Raw genomic sequence first — 5,698 nt, forward strand, 5'->3', positions numbered from 1 at the left:
AGAGAGAGAGAAGATTGCTGATGCAAAAAATATCGGAAAAGTGCTAGGAGGGGTCATATAGAACTAGGGGGAAACAGACACAGCCAAAATAATCAGCTATAGATTCCAAATGCATGTAAAACAAGGAGCTGGGGGACCTCTGGGAAGGCCTGAATAAAGATGGCAGGGAGGAGGTTCTAGTAAAAATCCAAGAAATAAATGACCTCTAAGGCGATTGCCCTACCACAGTGGGTGTTTAGTAAATCACAATGATGGCAACTAAATGGCAGTGTAATGTAATGGAAATAAAATGGAATTTAAATACAGAAGTCCTAGTAGCTGTAACCTTGGGCAAGTCACTTCATCTCTTTTGAGCTTTGAGATGTTTGTTTGTATAAAGGGGTCAATAATAATTCTTGCCTTTTCTATTTTACAGTGTAGTTTAGAGAAATATTGGTGAAAGTCTTTTTTAAAAGTTAATGTGTGCTGAAGGTAGTGACTGGAATACAGAAGAGTTTCTGGGGTGCTGGTAACATCTGCTTTTTGGTCTGATGTAAAACAAGGAGCTGGGGGACCTCTGGGAAGGCCTGAATAGAAATGGCAGGGAGGAGGGTCTAGCAAAAATGATTACATGGGTGTGTTCACTTTGTGAAAAGTGAGCGAGATTTGTGCATTTTTTTTTTCTGTTATACTTTCCTAAAATGTTTACTTTTAAAAGTTAGAGTAGCTCAAAACAGTTTTTAAAGTTAAAACGATGATGATGATAAGGACAAGGAAAATAATGTGGGCCAGAGCTCACAGTCTATGTTCATTTCTTCCTAGTCATCTTATCACACCCAGAGACTCAGGATTCAAAAAAGGGATGGGTGATCATAATCACTTGTTTTCTCTGTCTGTCTTTTGCTTGTTACTGAATAGTGAAGAAGCAGGAGGAATGAACCAGGAAGTTTCCTGCATGCCAGAAGGGTCAACGATAAAAAAAAAAATAGAGCCCAAATTGTTCACATCAAGGGAGACATGTGATTAGAGAGATGTGACATGCAAAGAAATTATCTAAAAAGTGAATTCGGTTGAGAAAGTATAAGCCCCAAAGAGCCTTGAGCAGCTGGTCATGATCAGATTCTCCATCTTTCTGTCAAATGTAATCGTATCCGAGTTGGCAGGGTATTTATTACTAAAGTCGAAGGGCCAGATTTTACACTAAACATATTTACACATTTACATTTGTGGCCCTATAAACACTCCACGTTTCACTGGCCATGACATCAAACACATTTACCAACAAAAAGCATATGCCTAATTACAAAATCATAGGGGAGAAAGAAGGCAAGTGGCAGCTGATGGGCAATGAACGTGCATGCCTGTGTGTGCATATGTGTAACACAGCTGCAATACCAGGAAACCAGTAGAGACAAGAATGGATGCTGACAATGCCAGGCCCACTTCACTTGTTCTTTGCTCCCCAGGCCTGTACTTGTCTGGTTCAGTTCTAAAGGGGTAAGGGGACCCCTGGCATTCTAATTAGACCCACGGTGACACCCTTCCCCGAGGAGCCCAGAGAGGCCAGGGTGGTTCTCAGGCAGATTCTGATATGGATTGAATTTGAGGCTGATATGACCTCTAAGTTGCCCCCAAATGACTTTTTCTCAGTCAGTAATAAAAAAAAGGTGTGAGCAAAATGTGTAGCCAGTAGAGAATTTTAAAACTAAAACTAGAGTCTTTAATTCCTGGCTTTGAGTAGTAAGATCAGATCCCTACCCATCAATAGCAGTTGTAATAACACTGTTAGCTGCTCTAAGCTTGGTCCTTGGTTAAGCAAGGAAATCAGAGCCACTGGGGCCATGGAGGGAAAAACAAAACAGGCACAACCACTGGCCTCAGACAGCCTTTAATAAATGACACAGGCTGGTATTCCATCAAAATAATCACCTTCCATCAGAATAACCACCTCCCCCAGCTCTCTCAGAAGACAGGCTGCAGGAAGAAATGATGGGCTAAAAAAAAAAATTAAAAAGTGAAGGGCAGAAGCCTTTCTCCCAGATGGATGCTTACTACATTTACTGTAAGAAATTTGATAATAAACGTACCCCAAATTTCACTTCCATCAACAGAAACTTTGGGCAGGAAAGGGCCACGGAATAGGGGACAAAGAAATAGAGATGTGCAAACATTCAGAGGCCTCAGTGAGTAAAAACTAGGGGGGAAATGGGTCCTCATTTTTCCACTTCCCCTCCCCAGTTCGCCTTTTCTTTTTTTAAGAGGAAGGGAAGTGGCTCTTAAATGCATGGGATGGAGATAGAGAGTAAACACGTTTTTGAGCAAAAGCCCCAGCTTCTCATTTTAAAGAAATAAAATAATTACCCAATAGAGAAAAAAGAAACCAACCAAGAAACGAGCTAAGGTCATGACACCATGTGTGGTACAAGGAGCAATTCAATCCATAAGGGCTTCATTACCCCCGCAATAGATAACATTTGGCTAAATCTAGCTGCAGATTAAATCTCTGCGGCACAACAGAGCTCTGAATGGAGAGGCGTCTTTTTGTGTGGTCCTTCTCCGAGATCTGCCCGAACCATTAGCCCCAATATATACCCCTCTCCCTATTAACTGCAATTCTCTCCCGACTGCGCTTCCGTCATTTGTCTCCAAGCTCTACCGGGGCGTTTGATGAGCAGAGAAACGAGAAGGCAAGAAAAGCGTCGGGTTAATGAGTTGTAGCAAATCCACACTTTGTAGTTGGGAGGAGGAGAGCTGGTGGCCAATGTTTGTCCAACTGGTTTATTTTTCGAGACCCAGCCTATTGAGGAAGACTTGTTCAAGCAGGCTTCATCCTTACAAACACACAAACATCCTTCTGTTTGCCTTCAAAGAAAAGGGGACCAGAGCTGGATTTGCATGCGAATGAGGAGCCCCGGGAGGAGACGTCCTTGCGCATCAAAGGCCGCGGTAGTCGGGCGGCCTTTGTTCCAGCACCTGCTCGCCCGCGCGGCCTGACTGGGCGCGCCCGGCGCTCCTGGCTCGCGGAGTCCACGGCCCACCGCCCGCTCCTCGCCCGCCCCGCAGCCTATGACCCACTCCTCTCTCAGCCCACACATCGCCCGGCCCGCTGCCCCATTATCACCTCCACCAGCAGGCCAGGACCCAGGGCCCAGCAAAGCGGACCGTAAAACCCCAAGTCGCGAGGGTGGAAAACTCGAGAATGAGGCAGGCGGATCGAGTTTACTTTTTCTCATGGCTCATGGCTCTGGGCTCACCATGAGCTAGCAGTCTCTTTAGCAAGCTCGGATGAAGCGGGACCCGAACTCCGGGACTCGGAGCGAGGCCAGCGCTGGATCATCCAGCGCCTACTTGCCATTCCCTTAAAGGGACTGACAACCTCGGAGGTAGGGCCGGTCCTGGCACTTTAAAGATGCGGGAATCTGAACAGAGGGATTAGTTGGGATTCCCTGCTTTCAGGACATCCAAGCATCATGCAAGTAATAACACACATGTGTTTATTCTTTCGCTCTCTTCATCATAACTTTCAAATCGAAATTTCAGATCTATGCGTTACAGAAGGCTGAGAGGCGCACCAACAGTACCTGTACTGTTTGGATTCCGTCTGCTAACGCCTCTCCACTCGGGGCAGCAGTGACATCCAGACGTCCTTGGTTACCAAAGTTTTCTCTCTCAGCCGCGCTAGGATGAAAGTAACTTTTGCATATAAGATTTTGGTCTAATGATACTTCAATTTGTACCTATATATAATGATAAGTTTGAGGATGAATGTTTGCCTTAAACTCATTTAATCTCTTCCAAACATTTTATAGGAAAAAAGAAAAACTTACTGAGTCACTTTTTCCTCCCTAAAAATAAACAAGATGACAGCACATCAAGAATGAATGTCACTGCAAAATATTGGCCTATAACTCAGTCTTCGTTAACTTGCTAGGTTAAATCTGCAGATCTTCAGATATACACCTGTCCAGATATTTGGAAAAAATTTAATGAACAGATTTTACCTCCTCTGCAACGCACTGATATTACACATTTAAATTTTGTATTACACATACCTTGGTTTTATTTGGAGCCCACAATAACATTTGTAGTCATCAAAATTAGAGTCTCACATTTTTTCAGAGAACTAAAAATTACCTGCAACAAGTAATGAAAACACTTAGAATTTGAAAGATATCCAAAATTACCTACATTGTAAAAATATAATTAATTCAATAAACACCAGATGTGTTTTCATTCTTTGAATTTTGCACTATTCTAAAATTGAAGATTTCACTTACACACCCTGTTATTCATTTAAACTAGAATTTGATAAGTTTGCCTTTTAGGATAAAAACTTTATGCAATTACTGGAATCTTTTCTGTTGAGAAAATAGCTTTAAATATCAAGACTTTCAAATGCAATTGATTTTGTATACTTAAATATTTTATTTAGAACTGTAAAGCCATTTGATGACGTCTATTAAATTTTTAAAACTGAAAAGTCCCTATGTATTTGTGTTGCTTCTATTACAATATAATACTGTTGCAGAGGTTTTACGGATATATACAATATTGTGCTCAAATGTGAGCAGAAATTATTTGAAGTGTGAAGCTCAAAAATAAAATGAAAACTTCTATAAAATTATCCTAGGGTAATTGTGGCTTTAATTTTAAATAGCTTCAATGCTCTTAAAAATGGAATAAAATGAGATTTGAAAATGTATACCAAAGTGACTTATTTGTAGTCATTTAAAAATAACTTCTGAGTTTCTGCAATAGTTTTGACTTAGAAAGTATAAATAAAAAATCATGGCATGATGCTTTTGTTAAATCCTCTTTGAAAATATTTGCCTTTTTAAAAAATATGGGTTCCCACTTATCTCACATAGAAACTTTTTTAACAGAAAATAAACTAAGGGAACAACTGGAGCCAATTTTTTTGGTGGATTTTTTGAAAATTAAGCATTTTATTTCTGAAAAAGTGTAAAAATCTTATGTTAGAATAGTACAATAATTGCCAGTAAAATTTACAATACTCCTTGTAAAGAATACGCAGTACGAACAAAATAAAAATTCCGCATGTCTATTATGATACAAAACACAGGTTAAAGTAAGAAGTTTTGAATTGTTTCCTTGTGTAAACATGTTAAGTTTTTTTTTCTTCTCATGAAAAAGCACACCAGACAAGTCTCTCCAAATAAAAACTATTGCTTCGCTGGATTTCTTTGGGACCTTTACTATTTTTGCGTTATTCTTTTGAACATATTGATTTGTCTAAATCCCTAGACCTGAGAATCTCTAGACCTCAAAAAGGCTTAGATTTTTAAAGATTTCCCAAAAGTCAAGGAAGCCCCTGTGCCTAGACAGAGCAGACCCACCGGCACCCTCTTCCTCCCTGCCCCAGGTCGGGGACTGCAGCATAGGGCGACTTTGCATAAATAGAAGGACCCGCAAAGCCGTTGCCAAACACAGTCCTGTCTGAGAATCCGAAGCGACGAAAATGGGGGCGCGAGGCCGGGAGGAGCGAACAAAACACCAAACCACCAAGACGAAAAAAGGGGCCGGGATTCCTACCTTCTGTTTCTCAAGCGCGCTAACATAGCGTTATTAACAATTGGAAATCCTAGCGGTAAAGTTCTCGACACTGGACAGGGCAGTCCCTTGGTGCAGAGTCCCCAGGGCGGCCGACGAGGACACGGAGGAGGCGGCGGCGGCCGCGGCAGCCACGAGGGAGCGAGTG

At 41.6% G+C, this 5,698-nt stretch overlaps 1 long non-coding RNA gene across 1 annotated transcript; it reads right to left on the reverse strand.

The window, feature by feature from the left end:
* Positions 1 to 3,456: 3,456 nt before the first annotated feature.
* On the reverse strand, positions 3,457 to 5,692 carry LOC112480641. The gene is made up of 2 exons (XR_003046732.1): positions 3,807 to 5,692; positions 3,457 to 3,657 (listed from the first exon to the last, which is right to left on the reverse strand). It is a non-coding gene; the product is annotated as an uncharacterized LOC112480641 (long non-coding RNA).
* Positions 5,693 to 5,698: the final 6 nt, after the last annotated feature.

The sequence above is a fragment of the Pteropus alecto genome, unplaced genomic scaffold (assembly GCF_000325575.1).
Source record: "Pteropus alecto unplaced genomic scaffold, ASM32557v1 scaffold20, whole genome shotgun sequence".
Lineage (NCBI taxonomy): Eukaryota > Metazoa > Chordata > Mammalia > Chiroptera > Pteropodidae > Pteropus > Pteropus alecto.